The sequence below is a fragment of the Egretta garzetta genome, unplaced genomic scaffold (assembly GCF_000687185.1).
Source record: "Egretta garzetta isolate BGI_Z169 unplaced genomic scaffold, ASM68718v1 scaffold220, whole genome shotgun sequence".
Taxonomy (NCBI): Eukaryota; Metazoa; Chordata; class Aves; order Pelecaniformes; family Ardeidae; genus Egretta; species Egretta garzetta.
In genome coordinates this window covers 82,559-100,916 of record NW_009258414.1, presented here as the reverse complement: position 1 = coordinate 100,916, position 18,358 = coordinate 82,559, and the positions used below count along the sequence as shown (strand labels likewise).

At 47.5% G+C, this 18,358-nt stretch overlaps 1 protein-coding gene across 9 annotated transcripts in view; it reads left to right on the top strand.

Moving 5' to 3' along the window:
- MBNL3 (muscleblind like splicing regulator 3) overlaps window positions 1-18,358 on the top strand; it is a 99,743-nt gene that overhangs the window by 14,752 nt on the left and 66,633 nt on the right. The window lies entirely within an intron of this gene.

The window sequence follows — 18,358 nt, the reverse complement described above, 5'->3', positions numbered from 1 at the left end:
GTAGAAAATAAATTATCTCGGCTCTCATTGTAGTCCCTAAATTCATTTTCAGCTGTGACAAGAGCCAGGATTTAAGCCTGGGTCCCCAAAAGTAAAATGTCGTTAATTAGCCCACTCCATCATGTAGCCGTTCTCAGTTAACAAAGGCAGTACGTTCAGCCAGACAGTTCTCGCTCACAAGTGATGCTAACCTTTTGAGCTGCATGGATGGCAGAGAGTGCTTGCTCAGAGCCTGAAGTCCTTGTTTGCATCCCTTTTCAGCAGTGTTTCTTAACCCCTCGGCACAGCCCCATTGTAATGCTGCCTGTCTCCAGTCAAGACTCTTCTGGCACCAGTATGTGTTTTAAGCTTGAATGATGGTTTGTGTTACGGCAATGGCTGTGGGGTCCTACCAAGGTCAGAGTCTGCTGCAGAATAAAGGGGGAGAGGGTTTCTACCCTGAGGAGCTTGTAGCCCTCAGGGCAAATACTCAGGCTGATGTGACATTAGTGGTATTAACTGTAACTTGTGAATGCGGTTCAAGCAACGTCAAGAGGGGCGAAGTGAGATGGCTGAAACTGCTTGATTTCTGGGCTGAAAGAAGGATGAGTGAGCCCTCATCTGGAATCCTGGCTTGCTGTTCCCACCAGACCAGATCTCCTTGCTGGCTGGAAGCTTGTTTGCATCAGACACTGATAAGCAAGAGCTCTGCACCAAATGCTGCTGTGGTGGATCAGGTGTGGTGAGGTGTAGCCTGAAATAAACCATCAAGAAAGAAGAACTGCTGTCACTGGGGGACTTTGCTGCACTGTTCTGGCAGATCAGGGGAGGTGTTGGACATTTTTGCTTGCCTTCTCTCTGTTGCTTTAGGTTTAGAGGCTGGGGCAGGGCAGCATGCTTCCTGAGCAGTGTGATTCCTGAGCAGGGCAGGCTGTTGTGGAGTTTTCCTACCTGGCCACTGACCTCAGGTAGGTCACTTAACTCTGTTCTTCTGCGAAGGGACTGCTTGGGTTAAAGTTTCTTGATGTTTGAGTCCTATGCAGTATTGTGATGTTGTACAGTTTCAAAATACTGTTTTTTTCCCTTGTGCAAATACCTAAATTTGACTGTTGCTCCTGCAGTGTCATAGGATTTAGTAAACTGGCGAGAGTTCTTAGTCTAGGTATAACCATTGGCTTAGACTGTAAGAATGTGTCTGCAGTTTAAAAAGCATAGGGCATTATTTTCAGACACTGTCATCTATTTCGATCCATGCTGTTCAGTGCTTGGCTGCTTCCTGAAAGCTAGACTTGCTGGTATTGTAATCCAGAGCTTGTGTGTGCAGGCAGTGCCATTTGGTTGAATGCAATCCTTGCACAAAAAATCATCTGTATGTAGATACTAGAATGTGAACAGTGATGGCTGTGTGAGTGGATAGCAGGTCAAGACCCCCTGAAAATAGAAACATATTGATGTTGTTAGCAAAAGCTGTGGAGCATGTTTTCCTTGAAAATTGTTATTCAATATTGTCCTTGCTGTCTTTTGAATTAAACATACTGTAAGAGTTGGTTTGCTGGAATTTTGACTGTTCTGGAGGATTGGATATTGGGTAGTCATTATCAACAGCTGGAGAAGGTATCATGACCTACTGAACAGACAGCAAGATGCATAGGCACTAATAGCAGGGAAATCTAAGACAAGAGAATGCATGGAAAAAATATGTACAAGGTAAAACTTGCGCAGCCAGCCTTATGCAGCAAATAAAGCAAGGTCTTTCTGACCTTGGCAGCTGTACAGGGCAGCCTTTGCATAAGAATGACTTGTGCTTAATATACTAGAGAAATTATTCAGGGACAAATTTTCCCATTTTCTGCGGCACTGGGGACGCTACTTTATTCTGTATCCAGTTGCAACACAAACACAAATGCATTGCACACAGAGTAAGAGGAGAACCCGACCCCTCTCAAGCACTTCCAGTTCTGCTTCCCATGGCCTGGAAAAGGAAATCTGCTACTGTCCTCCTGGCAAAGCTGGACCCTTCTAGTGCCTTACAGCAGCCACCTTTGAGAGCTCGGCAGTGGCTGAGTATAAAGGCAGCGTGATGGTTGTCTTCCTTGCAGTTTGTGCGCTGCACTTCTGTGCAATTTGTGTCTGCTAATAAGAGATCTGCAAGACTCGGGGATCAGATAAGTGCTTTGCTATCCATGTTGTGCTGCGATGAAGCAAGCAGAGGGACCTAGACCTGCAGGCTGGTTAAAGATACTGAGCCGGTAAAGCTTTACTTCCCCTGATAGACCCGTCAGTGTTTCCTGTGCCCCAGTGCTTGTGTACAGCTCTTGGGCAGGCCAAGCCCAGCTTACCTGCTGCTCAGCGTGGGCAGGAGTTAGGACAGAGCCTATACATGGTGGCTCCCTGCATCAGAGCCCAGTCCCCCTCCAGCCAAGATGGAGGTGGGACAGATGGATGATGAGCTGGCCGGAGTCTCTGCTCCCCACGTCCTGGGGCCAGGCCAGTCCCCCTGCCACCACCAGGGCCAGGTCTGTGCCTGTGCATCTCTGCCCATGTTGTTGCTTACTAAACCTTGCTACTTAGTACTGCTATTTTTCATGGGTTTTTGTTTCTCTTCCCCTCCCACTGGAGATACCAGCCCCGTAAATGCCCATGTTCAAGAGCAAAGCTATCTCGAGAGTCTTGGCAGAGCAAGGGCTCTGAGTTCTCTCTATCAGGAGAGGGCCAGAGATGGTGTTTGTTGATATTGATCATGGGGAATGTAATTAATGAAGGTATAAAGTGTTAAATGTTAAATTAAAATGGGAGATTTAAAAGCAGTCGATAGATCAATTCCAAGGCTGGGATGAAATGCTCAGACTTTCAAACAATAATCAGTTTTCCGATAAAATCTCCACTGTGTGTAATTAAAGGGGTTGAAATATTAAATCGGGTGTTAAGGGAGTGAAACTTAGATGATGTTGAAAGAACAAAGATCCATACAAAAAGAACCCTCCTGTCTGCTGACAGGGGCCCTGGCTAGGCAGAAATGATGTGGAGCTTGGGGGATGTACTGAACTAGCAACTAAAACCACAAAAAGAGGAGAATGATGGGAAAACTGGAAAAATCTATGCTGCAGTACTGAACATCTGCCTAGATGGACACGACACCATTTGGACCTGATAGCTCCCCTGTAGTCTGATAGCACTTCTAAGGTCCATCCATGTGCACAGACATCTACACCGAAAGCCCTCCTGCTGGCGACTCAGCCTTCCAGAGGAGCAATGACAGCATGTTAAAACAGCCCAGCAGGAAGGGCTGCCATACAAAAGACTTCCCAAGAGTTAAAATACTAATTACCAACTGCCACCACGTTTCAGTGATGTCCCAGCTAGTCAATAAAAGCAAAGGCATGCAATTGATCTTTTGTTAAGAGGTAAAGTAGCAATTAAGGAAAGGGGTAAAGTTAGGCTCAGTACTACTGCTAGTGGGATATATGGGATGTCCTAGGGCACGTGGCATTTCCAGGACATTTCTTTGAAGTTTGTGTGTTTTCCTTGCCCTTCAATCCATAAAGAAATAAACAGAAAAGGCTTCAGAGTACCAACTCCCTAGTTTAACTGGCCTATGAGTAATGATACCAAACAAGTCCTGCTTTAGGGGCAGCATCAGGCTTTGCTTTTCCAGTCACCTTAATTTTCTGATGCTGCAAGCTGTGCAGGAGGCTGTAGGAAGCATCCATCCCAAATATGTATCTTTGCTCTCATCCCTAAAGGGATCATTCAGAATATGGGACAGACATAGTATTTACTGCAGGCACTGTACCTGTCAAGGAAACATTACCATGGGATGGAGGGTGAAAAACACTTCTCTGCTAGATAAGACGAATAAACTGTCTCATTAGCTCTGCGCACTTATTTGCTAACCTTGTCCTGTACCTGTGATGTGATTATCTGTGAAGACGTAGCTGTAAGGCTCTCCAGAGCCTTAAAAGACGCATGTTTTAAGAGTATATTCTCATTTTGTTTTATAATCCCAGTGGCAGCTTCTGTTGCTGTGTAGTTCCTGAGGTTTAAATGCTGATTAGGTTAATGGATTGTAATGTAACCCCACCCAGTTGGTCACCAGTCCCTTGAAAAAGCCTTGTGATTGTGATCATTATTGCTTAATTGCAAGCCCTGCCTTACCCATGGATTGAGCCAGGCTCGAGCTTACCTTGCTCCTTGCAGAGCGGAGGCTGAAGAGTGGGCAGGGAGGTGTCTGCAAAGGAGCGCTCTCTTGGAGCTTTTATAGAAAGGTCTCTAAAATTTCCACCGTGGCATAGCTGGGCAGAGGTAACCTGATCTTTGGAAAAGTGCCTTCGTGCTGTAGCCTACAGAAGAGCTGCTTTAGTAACAAAGCCTGAATGCAAATTAGTTAGATTGTAGCCATCATATTCAAGGTTGCTGTTAATTTTTTTTTAATTGCAAGCTTTCTTCCAAGTTTGGGGTTGCAAATGTTATCTAAGAGGAAAATAAGTTCTGTAAACTGCCGTACATAGAGTTCAACGTCATTGCTGATACTAGAAGTCCCTAAAAGAATCTTTCTCTGGGAAGAGAATGATGCTCAGTCTGTAAGGCAGGGACATAAGGGTGTGATTGTGGCCAAGGATTCCAAAGGAGATTTTCCTCCTTCACATGAGGTATGGTGGAGCTGTGGAGGCCCTTGACAAAGGGTTCCTGTGGGCCCAGGAAGCTTGCACAAGTGCTGGGGAGACTGGACAAATACTAAGTGAGGAGTTGGTTGGGAAATAGTGAGCAGGCAAACCACAGGAGGCTCAGTAAGTCCTCAGAGATAGAAATAGCGGGATGTTATTTTATTATTATTCAGGGTGGGAGGTTGTGCCTGTCTGCCTTGCTATTCCTCTTGGGCATCTGTGGGTGCTGCCAGCTCCTTGTCTCCAGTGGGGCTTCAGGTGGAAGGAGGGTCGTTCCTCCACTCTCCTGCTGCATGGGAGCTTTGCCCTCTCTGCCCGCACCTGCCTGCAGATGCAAGCAGAGGAAGGACTCACAGGCAACGTACCACTCCAAAACATCGTGTTTGAGAACTTACATGCTGGAGGGCAAGTCCAGCCCCCTGTGACTGCCTGTCAAAAAGCATTTTCATACCTTCCCTGAACGATTCCTGTGGTTCTGGTTCCAGTCTGCTGGGTTGTTCCTACCTACATCTTCAGCACAAGTAGGAGACCAGGAGGGGTGATAGGGTGCTTTGCACCTTGTCTTGCACACTTTCCCCCTACTTAGCCTTCCCTTACTCCCTACCTAGAGAAGAATATAAAGGAGCAGAGCAGAGATGCTAGCCTCTGGTCTTGTTGGATGCCTTGGTGCTCTGTAAACTGTACACCCACCAGATAGTCCCCTGGGTTAACTCTGTGCTTGCTGATTTTAAGGTGAAGCTCTTTGCAGTCTCATTCCTAGCAGGCAGAGTTGGCTGCTCCTCCACTTGAGCTCTGGTGATCTGACAGAGCAACATGTGCTTGGTGCTTGTGTCAAGTCCCAGTCCTGTTTTTCCTGACCTGAATGCATGGAACATTTTGTTCTCTGCTGTCTGTTAACCCTTACAATGACGCTTCATCTTGTTCTCCTTTGTTCCGCTCTGGTTGTGCTCGGCAGGGTCAGCTCTGCACTTTGGGTGGGTTTAGGGGCAGAGCCTGCGAGGGAGTTAATTGCTGAGTGATGATGGCTCTCCCCAGCTGAAGATCTGCTCCCATGAGCTATTTAAGCCTCTGTTTCTTGTATCTCAGTGCCAATCAGATTAGCTGGTGCCAGGAAACAGACCATGGCCTGCTTGCTCTTGAATGCACCCTTTTTCCTCCTTACCTGTTTATCCCAGTCGAGCCACTTCCTGCTCCGCCTCGGTTCTTTTATTTAGCTTTGTTCCTTCCTTTTAATTTTCACAGCCTTACTCTGGCCCATCTCTTCTCTCCCTGAGGCTGTCTTGCTGGGTTTTGACATCCAGCCTTAACACCAGAGTAAATTCTGTTCCCTGTTGCACTGCTGGCTGCTCCCTTTGCAGCACCGTGTGCCCCCCTGCACAGCTGCACCAGGCTTTTCTTGCTCTTGATTCCTTCCACAATGCTTAACCTGTTGTAACTTGGATTCCCTTTAATGTGCAGAAGTGGAGAGATCTCCAGTTCAGTGGAGCTGCTGAACGCGCTCATTTTCCCAGGAAAGAAAGGGAAACAGGTTGAGGAGGGGAGCGTGGCTAAGAGCTGCCCGGCTGCAATTGATCCCCAGGGATGCTGCTGCCCCGGCTGTCCGTGCACCACCAGGCTTCGCTCTGCTCTTCTCCCAGCCGGACCCTTCCACTCTCTTGTTGCTGATTTCGGCAAGGGATTTGCTGTTGCAAAAATAAGCTCAAAACCCCCTCAAGCTCCCAGGACCAAGCGTTCCAGCCTGGCCATGTGTGCCAAAACAGGCCCATCCCCTGCCTCTTGCAAGGCCCCACCTTTATCCTTATTCTAAAAATAAAATGCAAGGACATTCCTTCCTAGTTACTCTGTTCTGTTATTCTGACCTCATTAGACTTTCCCAATAGAAAACTTCATTTAACTTCCCTACTAGCGGTGAAAACAAACAAGACCATTGGACTTCCTCTGGAAAAAATGTATCTATATCACAGGGAATTGCAGGGAGCCAAATTTCCACTGCTGAGTTTGTGCTGTACGCATATGTTCCCTCGTATGCATTTAGTAAACAAAGTTGTCTTCACGCTTAGAAGAATTTAAAACAATTTATCCTTTATATCTGAACTGATTTTGTTTCTGTAATATTATAAGGAGCAAAGTGCTGTTAGCTGGGGTTGCAAGAGCAGCTGCTTTTTTCCAGACCCCCAAGCTAAATATATTTTGAGGCTTATGTATGTGCATGTACGTAAGAATGATAGCCAGGTGATGGATTGCTAAGCCACATCATAAATTCAGTTCGTTGGGCACCTTTGATTACCTCTTCTGCGCTCTGCCTGTAATCGTTCTCCTTCAAACATCCTTCTAATGTTCTTAACAGCAGCCAATTAAAACAAAGACTCCTCTTGCCATCTATCCTCTCTTCCCTCTGCCATCACCCAAGCTCCTTCCTTTGGGTAGGGGGAGATAAGTGCATTGATGGATGGTGGTTCAGAGTGCACTCAAGGCTTGAGGTAATGTATTCCTATTTGGCTTTTTTTGCCTGCTGCTTTAAAAATCAGCTTGGACAGATACCCAACCAGGCAGGGGTGGGTGCTTGTGTGTTTGCATGTTGTTGTCTGTTTGCATGTTTGGGTTGTTAAGCATTGGAACAGGCTGCCCAGGGAAGTGGTGGAGTCCCCATCCCCAGAGGTATTTAAAAGCCAGACAGACAAGGTGCTTAGGGACATGGTTTAGTGGTGGGATGGCATGGTTAGTTTAATGGTTGGATTTGATGATCTTAAAGGTCTTTTCCAACCTAAACAATTCTATGATTCTGTGTTGCTGGTCATGAGAGGCTGGGGCTGCAGGTGGTGGCAGGAAGGATGGGGCACATGGAAAGCACTGTTCATCTGTACATCTGTCCTGCCTAGCTAGAGCCCACCTTTTTAGGCTCCTGGTTTTGATTCAGTAGTTTCATGCTGAGTCAGATACTTTCTGGAAGAAAAGCGTGCTATGGGCCTTAAGTTGGAAATTGGAAGTAATTAAGGTCAGTAAGACTTCCACAGGGGAGAGAAGTTGGAGGCTGTCATGTTACAGATGTGGGAAGGTAAGGAGAGAATTGAAGATCTGAGGACTTCAGTTGGTGTCAATGACTCGGGCATCTCAGGAAGAACAGAGGATGTTCAGTCCTGAAAAGTTGATTCATCCACCTGGCAGTGAGATGAAGAGCAATGAATAACAGATTTTGGGGTGTGTGGAAGACAGGAGAGGCCAACACGCTAACTGAATGGCTTGTGAAGTGCCTCAAGGGTGACTTTGACTTCCCCTTCCTTTTTCAGGGCTTAGCTGTGTTGGTTTCTCTCTGTGTGCATCCACAACCCCTCTGTGTCCCACAGGGGCACCAGGAGATGGCCCCTGGCTACTAGCTGAGCAGGTGGCACTTGGTGCCAAAGTGCACTGCCAAAACTGACCCTTACACCTTCCAGGTGCATCTTGGCTCAGCTACTCCCCTGCACGTCCTACAGCAGTGCCTCCCTTCCATGCTGGGAGGGTGCTGACTGCTGCGCAGGCAAGATTGGAGTTGTTGGACATGCCTTTCATCCTGTTGCAGCCTGCTGGATTAATGGGGCAGATACATGTGTGTGTTTGCGTGCTTTCTGCTCCCCCTCCTGCATCTGATTTCATACTGTAATGACTGTGGGGTCTGAGACAGATCTATTCATCTAGTGCTTGTACAGCCTTTACCATAGCAGTTTCTTAATGCCTGATTGCTCTTCCTTGGTTTTAGCCGCTAAACATCTCTGAGCGGTAGGGACATAACGGCCCCTGTTTGCAGAGGGATTGAGCAGCTTGTCACTTGTGGCACCCATGGCTGGAGCAGGGTTTGAGCCCCTGTCTCCAGGGTCCCAGTCTGGCACTTGCAGACTAGAGCATCTTTCCTAAGTGGTCACCTGCGGCGACTGCCTGTGTGACGATGATGCCTTTGGAGTTTGGGAATAGGCTGGTCTGGATTTTCACTGGCATATGGAAGTGGAAAATACGCTCTCAGCTGTCACTGTTTGCTTTTCCTGATTTTCTGCATGTTCTAACTTCTTTCTTTTAATCCTGAAAGAAATTAGCCTAAATACACTGGATGCTTTTGTTACTGGTCTTTCAGTCTCCTTCTGTCATCATGTATTTGATTTGTAACCTGAGGATACTATTAGAGGTCTGAGTTGAGAAATAAGTTAAGGCTTCCCTTTTCCCGAGTCCTGAATTGTTTTACAGATGTTTCTTGAGTACCTTTGTGTGTGCTGTGCCCTTCCCCATAGCCCATAAACGATAGGTGTTTTTGTTATTTTGCATGAGTCCTCATTTTTAACACATCGTGTAATTCGGATGGACTTGAATGTAGTAGCATAAAGACTTTGGAGGCCTGCCCTGTGTGAAGAGGAAAATTACTGTCTGGCCCAGAGCGGTGGCTTTGTGATGACTGCATTGTGTTCTGTGTTTGTACCAAACTGGTTTGCTGCCAAGTTACTTATGGCTTATCCAAGCGCTCAATACAAAGAATGTTAAAAGAAAAACTATTTTTGTTTTATGTGAATTCTTCCAGCTGAGAAAGAATTCAAACCACTGTCCAAATGCTGTCTCCTCTTTCTGCAGGCCTGTGGTCACTAGGTAGGAAAGCTAACACGTGAGTCTGTGAAACTATAGTGTGTATGCGCAGGAGCACGTAGGTACTTTGAGGAGATGCAGTATGGGACCCAAATGGAAAATGCCTTCCTGTTGGAGAAAATCTGTCTCCTTGAGCAGCAGGCTCTGTGACTGAGAAGTCTGGAGTGGGAATTTTCCAGGCACCAGTATGTGCGCACGGGCAGAGGCACCTGCAAAGCACCAGACCTGGGCAGGTCTCCTCTCTGTATGCAGCAAGTTTGATAACCTCCCAAAAGCCCCAGGCCTCCTCCCTTACAGCATGGTGAATGGCTGAGCTGGGCTCCTATTTCAGTATTTCTCATGCTTAATGGAGTATATTACCTGGTTTTGAGGGCTAGGGCCACGCTTGGAGCTTAGGAGAGGCCCGTAGGTCGTTCCTGCCAGCAGAATCCCACAAAGGGCAGTTGGGTAAAGGCATTCCCTCCCCTCGGCTGTCCCCACCAGCCTGCCCAAACATGCGCGAACACTTATCTGATTGGCAAGGACCTTGGGGGTTTCTTGAACACTGAGTAGGATAATCAGATAGATTGTGGGATACATCTGCTTGATCCTATTTCTTACGATTACGTGGTGGGGAACAAGCCTTAATGAGCCTTGGCCTTTCCTGTCTCCTCTGTAAATTTGTGTGACTCAATTGAGCTCTCTTTGTGCGAGACAGCTCTCTTTGTGCTTGGAGATGGAAGCATCCACCTCTGAAGCTGGCTGTGCTTTGAGATGGGGTTTGGATTAGCTGACCTCCAGAGATCCCTGCCAACTTTTTTTTTTTTTTTCCCTTTTGTGTTTGCAGCTGGTGTAATTGTGGTCTTAACCCCTCCCAAGCGGTGCTGGCACTGGGGGGGATTTTAGCACTGCTTCACAGCAGCGCAGTAGCTGCCTCTGCAGCGCAGAGGAAATGCTCCTTTTGGTTCAGCCACCCTGCTCAAACGTGGCTCCCTGGCCCTTGGCACCAGCAAGCTGACTCCCATAGGAGGCTAGAAGGGATTTGCCAGGCACATCCCAACAGAAGGGAGCATCCTTCTTCATGTATCTGTGGCTGGGGAACGATGGGCACTGTTTTGGAGCCTGGCTCAAGGGATCTCAGCAGGTCTCCCATCACTCCTAGCAGACAGCTGGAATAGGAAAGGGGTCTTGTCCTCTAGCTGGTCCCAAATAAGCTGATGTCATGAAATCAAAAGCCCGAAAGAACAAAAAATGTGCGTGTGCGGTTATTCTAACAACAAATCTATTCAGTGAAACAGGGGGAAATTCGCTTTGAAGCACTGTGCCGCATGCTGCCCTGGAACACCCTATGGGAAGGTATTTGTTCTGCTGAGGCACGTGTGTGGGTCCAGCACAGCAGCTTCTGTGACTTTGTTCAAAGACAAACAAATAAACAAGAAAGCTCCTTAAATTGCAATGTTTTTGTAATGCATTTTTGGCTTAGAAATCCCCAGCAGATAGTGGCAAATAGCTCCCAGTTGTTTTCCTGTGGAAGCATTTTGGAAAAGAGCTAATCCTGCAGGAGCAAATGGGAGAGGAGTTGTTTGAACTTTGGTGGACAAGAGGTGGGTAGAGGTTGATGAAGAAAGAAAAACAGATTGTGAAGATTTCAGGTGGCTGAGGGAACAGGAGCACCACAGTCCGCAGTGAAGAATGGTAGATTTCAGAAACAAAGAGATTTTTTTCAAATATTTTGTAAACTTGGCATTTATTTTTCCTGTGATTGTTTGCTGCAGGGTGTAAATGTGGGAAATTGCATGTACGCATGCAAGGGAGGATGAAGTTCCCCAAGTTTATTTTTACTTTTTTTTTCCCCCCTTTGCATTGAAGGGCTTCCCTCCCTCACAGTGCTTTATTTTATCTTTTTTTTTTCTTTTTTTTTTTTTCTTTTCTCCCCGTCTCGGTTCCTCAACTGCCACCTCTCCAGGTAAGAGAGATGCCGAGATCATGCAAGGGCAGCTAAGAGCAGGGGGGTGCACCCAGAGGTGAGTGATGGACAATCCATTTTCGCGAGGATGGCAGCGCTGCTGTCCCCGCAGAGCACTGCAGCTATCTTCTGGGGTGCCATAAATCCAGGAGCTTTAGCAAGGTTGGCGAGCTTCCTAAGAGATGGGACGCAGCATGTGCAATTTCAGCCTTCCCCACTGAGGAGTGGGAGGATTTTTCTTGTGCTGCTCTTTCCATAGAGGTCACCACCAGTAACCCACACTCTGCAAAGTCGCTCTAAGCCAGCTGCATGACCGAGCGTGGGGGAAGGATGAGCATTAGTGGCTCCTTCAGCACAGGGATGTGTGGTATTTGCATGCCCAAACATCCGCCTTGTGCACGCAGCCACTTCTGTAGTGGGTTTGTGTCCTGCCAGCGAGGCTTTTCCATTGCAGCAGCATCAGGGGGTTGTTTTATTTGCACGTGTGGCTTCAGAGTTCTGCCGTCCTCTTCTGAACAGACGGCACTCGGGGCTGAGTTGACTCTTTGGCATGCGGTGTGATCTCTGGTGATTCACGGCCTCCAACATCTGTGCTTAGACCTTGAACAGAAACTTTTCATGCATGGCCATGGTAGAAGAAACCTTGTCCTTTTTTGAGTAACTGGTAGAAGAACAAAGAAGGTTCATTTTCTTCTAGCTGTAGAGGTCTACCTTAAATTAAGCAAACTGATTCCTGAGGGAGAAAGTGTCCAGGTACAGAATGTTCACAAAGGAAATATGCAAAGTGTCTATTGCATCCCTAAAGTGTTTGCTTTAAAGTATGAGGGCCAGAGTGGAAAAACAGAATATTATTTTCTAATTTGCAAGCAAAAATACCTCTTGCAGGCAGCAGAAAATAAATTGACCTTCTTCAGGCTTGGTACTGCAGCCCATTAATGCACGGGTGATGAGAAGCTATGGAGAAGCTGCTGTTTGCAGAGATGGCTCCTGTCCCAAGTGCACAGCCCGTGTGAGCACGGGGGGTGGGAGCTGGCCCACGTCAGAGGCAGCCCTGCTGCGTGCAAACTGTCGGCATTGCAACAGCGGAGGAACTGGAGTCCATAGGAATCTGAGCACTGCTGGGTTTTATGTGATATAGGGTAACAGCCTTGCTAATCAGGACTTCAGCAGTGGAGGATCCACTCGACCTTATGGGTGTTATTTTTGTGGTTTCTTTTACTGTTGTACAGTCTTGCTAGTTCCACTTTTGAACCAGTTCCAAGCGAATTGGAGCTGCCCTGTGATCTGATCATGGCAGCAACCTAACTTGCCATGGGCTTTTGTGAGGCCCAAAATGAGCTTCGCTAATGTCAGCCAACTGATGTCATTGTGTTCCTGGCTTGGTGGGTCCTAGATGATTATTTTTTTCCCCTCCTCACTGACTGAAAGATCCCCCAAATGTAGGTTATCTTTTCGTATGCATCACTGCCAATAAATGCACCAGTATAACACTCCCCAGTAAAATCTCGCCCTTGACTATACCTTTTTGGTTCCTTTGATGCAGCTTCATGTGGTGTTCTTTATTACTGCTGTGAAAGTGGAGGAGAAAGAAGGAACTGGGGAAGATGGTCAGACTTGGTTTTCCATGGGAATGTGAAAATGCTGTTGGATGAGTGATGGTATTCTCCTAAAGGCTTTTGTTTCTCTTTCAGGACAAAACAGTTCAATGTGCTATTTTCATTGTTCCCATTTCTCTTTGCCATGCAGAGTTTCCAGGAACACAGCATTTATTTGGAAGATCTTTTTGATGGTGGAAACATCTCGCTGCTGTTTGAGTGAGGAGTTTGGCTTATTGAGCAGGGGAGTGGTGGGTGCACCAAGTTCTTCTGTACCCATTAAGGTGCAATGAAAAGCTGAGGTTACAGAATTGCCTCAAAGGTGCAAGGATTGATGAGTGAGAGTGTCATTTGTGCTGCCAGCTGAATTTAGTGCTTTTGAGGAAAGGCCATTAAAAAAAGTCTTTTTTGCCTCTGACAATATCTAGACACTCAGAGAACATCCGTACTTCAGGGGTAGGATGTAAGTTATAGTGGAATTGGTTAAAGATTTGAGGTCTGAGTTTTGCAAGCTGAAGAGCACAGTTTCTCTATTGCTGTGCCTCCAGGGTGTCCATCCATCCATTCATCCATTGAGGCTGGCTGAGTTTGAGCTTTCATTGCCCGTAACTTGCAAAACTGGGTAAAGCATGCGGCAGTATGGGGCTGAGCTGAGACTCAGGAAAGTGGGTCCCCGTTCCTCTGTCATGTGCTGGTGATTTGTGTTGAGGAGAGGAGCGTGGACAGCATCACATATGCTAAAGAAAGGGCATGGTTGGCACTTGGCTTTGGGAAAGCTCCAGTGTCCCCTCACTGCCCACACTGTCCCTATTCCACTTCAGGTGAAGGGGTATAGCTGCCCTTCTTGCTCACCAGGACTGTCAGTTAGGGCAACAGCACTTTTGCTTCTCATCTGGGCTGTCGTGACCCGGAAATCCTTGAGGAACAATAAATAAGGAACCCACCTTGCCAATGCTACTGAGTCTTTTTTTTTTTTTTTTCTTCTCCAAAAAAAAAGGTCTCTTTTAAATAGCATCGTTTACACTTGGGAGCTGCTTGAATCTACCCTGTCACATAAATTACCATCTCTGAACTCGGCTGTCAGGAAGCGTCCTCACAAGTTGACATCCATGGGGGGTGTCAGTGGAAGGGGATCGGTTTCGTGGAAAGCAGGAGGAATTCAAGCGTCAAGTGAATACGCTCATCCTCACGTTACCTCAAGCAGCGAGGACATCTCGGTCCCGCCAGAGGCGAGCCCCGGCGTGACCTTCGCTCCTCAGGCTGCCCTTGTTCCCCTTCACTTCAGTAGCTGCAAGGCTGGGTCTGACATCTGGAGCAAGCCCCGTCCTCCTGCATCTCAGGCAATTAGAGCCTGGCCCAGCAAGTGGCCCTGGAGCAGGGGCTTTAGGGATATTATAGTTTCCTTACAGGGATAAAGGCCGCAGGCTTTTCTCTCTGCTCTGCTGCTTTCTCCAGCTTTGATGCTGCTGCTGTTGAAACGAGATTGGCCCATCTGGTGGTGGAGGAGATGAGCTCTGCCAGACGGATCTGGCTTGCAGCGCCGGGAAGGGTTCAAAAGGCAGCACCTACCCTTTGTTGTATTTCCTGCACGCTAACGAAGCCTGTGTTTTCTGGAGCTACTCTTTATCCTTGTATGTTGGTTTTGGCATGGATGCTTTTATTCCTCCAATTTGAAATAAGTGGGAGAACAAAGTGAGTAAAATGCCAGTTCCCCTCCTTAAAAAAAAAAAAAGGGTAATACAAGGGAATTGTAAGGATGCATCATGGTGAGAACAGTTGCAATTGTTTGCTGCCAGGAGTTGAAACATGGAGAACTGAAGCTTTTTAGCGTCAAGTGCCGGGTTCCTGTCTGATGTGTGTTATCCTTCGGCAGCCTGCACAGGAGCCTCGCTGCAGCAGCGTACAGCGCTGGGCGTGATGTCAGCCCTGCACGCACGCGTTTTCGGCTTTCCCTGTGGCCACATGGAGAGGGAATTTGCAGCAGTCCAAACACTGACAGAACTGTGTTTGTTGACTTGCAGAAAAGCCTAGCTTGTGCTCCTGTGGGCTGCAATCACGTAAGCTGAAATGCGATGACTGCTGCCCATGCTTGCTGCCCTCCCTGCCTCAATAGATGTGCGAACCAGCTTGATTTATTTAGGCCCTGATTCAGGAAAGCACTGAAGTACATGCTTCAGGCTTTCTTCTTTCCAGTAAGATTGTCGGCATGCTCAAAGTTAAGCATGTGTGTAAGTGCTCTCCTGAGTGCACAGCTGTATTGGGTTTCTGTGGCAAGGTCTTGGTAGTGGGGGGGCTATAGGGGTGGCTTCTGTGAGAAGCTGCTAGAAGTTTTCCCTGTGTCTGCCGCTGGCCAAGGCCAAGCCAATCAGCGAAAGTGGAAGTGCCTCTGGGATAACATGTTTAAGGAGGAAAAAAAAACGGCTGCATCTCAGTAGCCGGAGAGAGAAGAGAAGTGAGAGGATGCAAGAGAAAACAGCCCTGCAGACACCAAGGTCAGTGAAGAAGGAGGGGGAGGAGGTGCTCCAGGAACCGGAACAGAGATTCCCCTGCAGCCCGTGGTGAAGACCATGGTGAGGCAGGCTGTCCCCCTGCAGCCCGTGGAGGTCCACGGTGGAGCAGATATCCATCAGTAGCCTGTGGAGGACCCCACGCCGGAGCGGGTGGATGCCCAAAGGAGGCTGTGACCCCATGGGAAGCCTGCGCCAGATCAGGTTCCTGGCAATACTTTGCAGACCCGTGGGAGGAGGAGCCCATGCCGAAGCAGGTTTGCCAGCAGAACTTGTGACCCCGCAGGGGACCCAACACTGGAGCCATCTGCTCCTGAGGGACTGCACCCCGTAGAAATTATGAACCCATGCTGGAGCAGTTCGTGAAGAACTGTAGCCCGTGGGAAGGACTCACGTTGGAGAAGTTCATGAAGGACTGTCTCCCGTGAGAGGGACCCCATGTGTGAGCAGGGGAAGAGTCCTCTCCCTAGGAAGAAGAAGCCGCAGAGAACATGTGTGATGAACTGACCTCAACCCCCATTCCCATCCCCCTGTGCTGCTGGGGGGCATAGATAGAGAAACTGGGAGTGAAGTTGAGCCCAGAAAGAAGGGAGGGGTAGCGGGAAGGTTTTTAAGATCTAGCAGTTTTTCTCCTCTCCTTCTCTGATTTTGATTGATAATAAATTAATTATTTTCAAGTTGAGTCTGTTTTGCCCAGATGGTAATTGATAAAATGGTCTCTCCTTGTCCTTATCTTGACCCGCGAGCCTTTTGATTTACTTTTCTCTCCTCTGTCCAGTTAGAGGGGAGTGATAGAGCAGCTTTGGTGGGCCTCTGGTGTCCAGCCAGGGTCAAACCACCACAACAGCAAACAAGTGATGGGGGCAGGGTGTGCTGCTGCTGTGCTCTGCTGGTTGGTGCACAGGCTGCAGAATCGAGGTCTCTGGTATTAACATTTTATTTATTTATTTGGCTCCCCCTCAGTACAGGAGCCCTAGTCCCAGGATCCAGATGATAGTCTGTCCTTCTGCAGGAAGGTGAATTGTTTCTGTAGCACAGAATATTCCTTGTGTCCCACTCTGCGTGTTGAACAGATGAGTGTGCCCTTCTGCAGGGTGTGGGGCCGGGGGGTCTCTTCTCAGTTTCCATCAGCAGGCCATCAGCAAGTATTGTTTCAGAGTTGTGGGGTTTTTTCTTTTCCTGGAAGAGTTGTAAAAGAAGCATATTAACCATGTTACATACATCTGAACGTCTTACTATTTGTAGTTTAATGTTTTGCAGGATTCATATGACTTATTTTCCATTAACATGATTCCCTTCATCTTGAGGACTCTGAGCAGCTTAGTGCAGCCGTGTACCTCTGTGTGTGTGTATGTGTGTGCTTCTGAGCTACACAGGTGAGAGGGTGGATGTTTGGTTTATTCTATGGGGTCTCTCAAGGTGGAGGGGCTGGGAAGTGGCAGATGTTACTAAACTGTGCATGTTGCTGTAACTGTGTTAAATTCAGACCCACTGTAATCAGGCCCCAGTGTTAACAGACCCTCACTTCCCCAGCTGTGGAATAGGCAATCCACAAGATGGTTGTATTTCAGTCTGCTCAGAGCAACTTCTGAGAGAGCATTCTTTCTAATCCCCACCCATATCTGACCTGTTCTAGCTCGTTTTCAAGAGCTGCGCCCAGCCAGTCCCTAGTGCCCCGCAGAAAGGTTTCCGCACATCTTTTCCTGCTTGCTGAGCTCATTTGGACTGGGAGCCCACACATCAGTGAATGGGATTCCTGTATAAATTTGCCCCATTTGCAAAATCTGAATTGATTTAGAGCATCTCTGTTCCTTACAAAACCCAGAAGACATGAGTGTGGCTAGATGTGCTTTTTTTTCCTTCCCTTTGAAGTTTAAAACATGCCTTGCAAATCTGATATTTGCAGTCTCTGTTCCCCACCTGATGTGCAAAAATGCAAAGGTCCTTCCAGAAGCATGGGTCAGACTAATGTTTGTGCTGATGCTTCAAGCTGGATTGCGAGGATCTGGGCAGATTTTGTTATGAACTTGACTTTAATTAGCCTATAAAATACTTGCAATGTAGATTTAACAAATGTTGGGTTTTTTAATGTGAAATAATTCGATCTGTGAATCAAACAGCCTCTGTGCCCCACCCCCTGCTGCTGATGACAACCTCTTCCCACACTTCTTCCTCGGTAGCATTGTGTGACTGTTCCAGCTCCAGTAGGTTTCAGTTACTGATCAGTGTAATTGCAATAACACACCAATAATAAAAGAGGAATTTAAGCTTCCTTTTCTTGTAGTTGAAGGCTCTTCTCCTGCGAAAGCTTGAAGTGTTAATAGCAGTCACACAAGCAACATCCTATGCCTGTCAAATGTTTGCAAAATTGGGCGGCAGTACTTTAGGAAGATAAAGGGCTGGATTTTGGGAACTTGGAAACAGCACAATCCTATCAGGCAGCGTTGGTACAGCTAATATTAGAATGGGAAACTCTAGGGACAGCTTAACATTTTAGTGGATGCCAAGGAAGCCTTGACTTAGGAATGCATTGGAAGTTACTTGTTGTGTAACACGAGTTGCTGGAGTCAGAGTAATTCGAGTTGCCTTTAGTCTGGTGGAAAACTACAGCTGTGAGCAATGAGTTAATTTTTTCCGTGTGTGTGTGTGTGGCTTAGGTTTCCCTGTTGGGTTTGCTTTTAGTTTTGTAGGCTCTGAATCCATAGAGGAGTGACTGTGAGCCAGTCGTTTGTCTTCATGTGCCATCCCAGGCTGCTGCTGGAACAGCTCTGCAGCCAGTGATGGGTTAAATAAAACACCTGAAAAACGCGAAGTGGTTTTGGGGCTGAAGCTGTAGCAGCTCCTTCTGCTTTGTATACAAGAAAGCCACCGGCTGCTCTTCCTGCCTGAATGTTTCCTACAGAAAAGGGAGGGTGGGGTGGTTAATGAAGAAAAAAAAAATTGGAAAATACTGAAGAGCAAAATACCCTTCCCTCGTGTGGACGGGCTGCTTGGTGGATGCAGCCCACCCCACGCTGCTGGCCCTGCGGGACGCGTTGCCCGGGTGGCCGGGCGCGGGTGGCC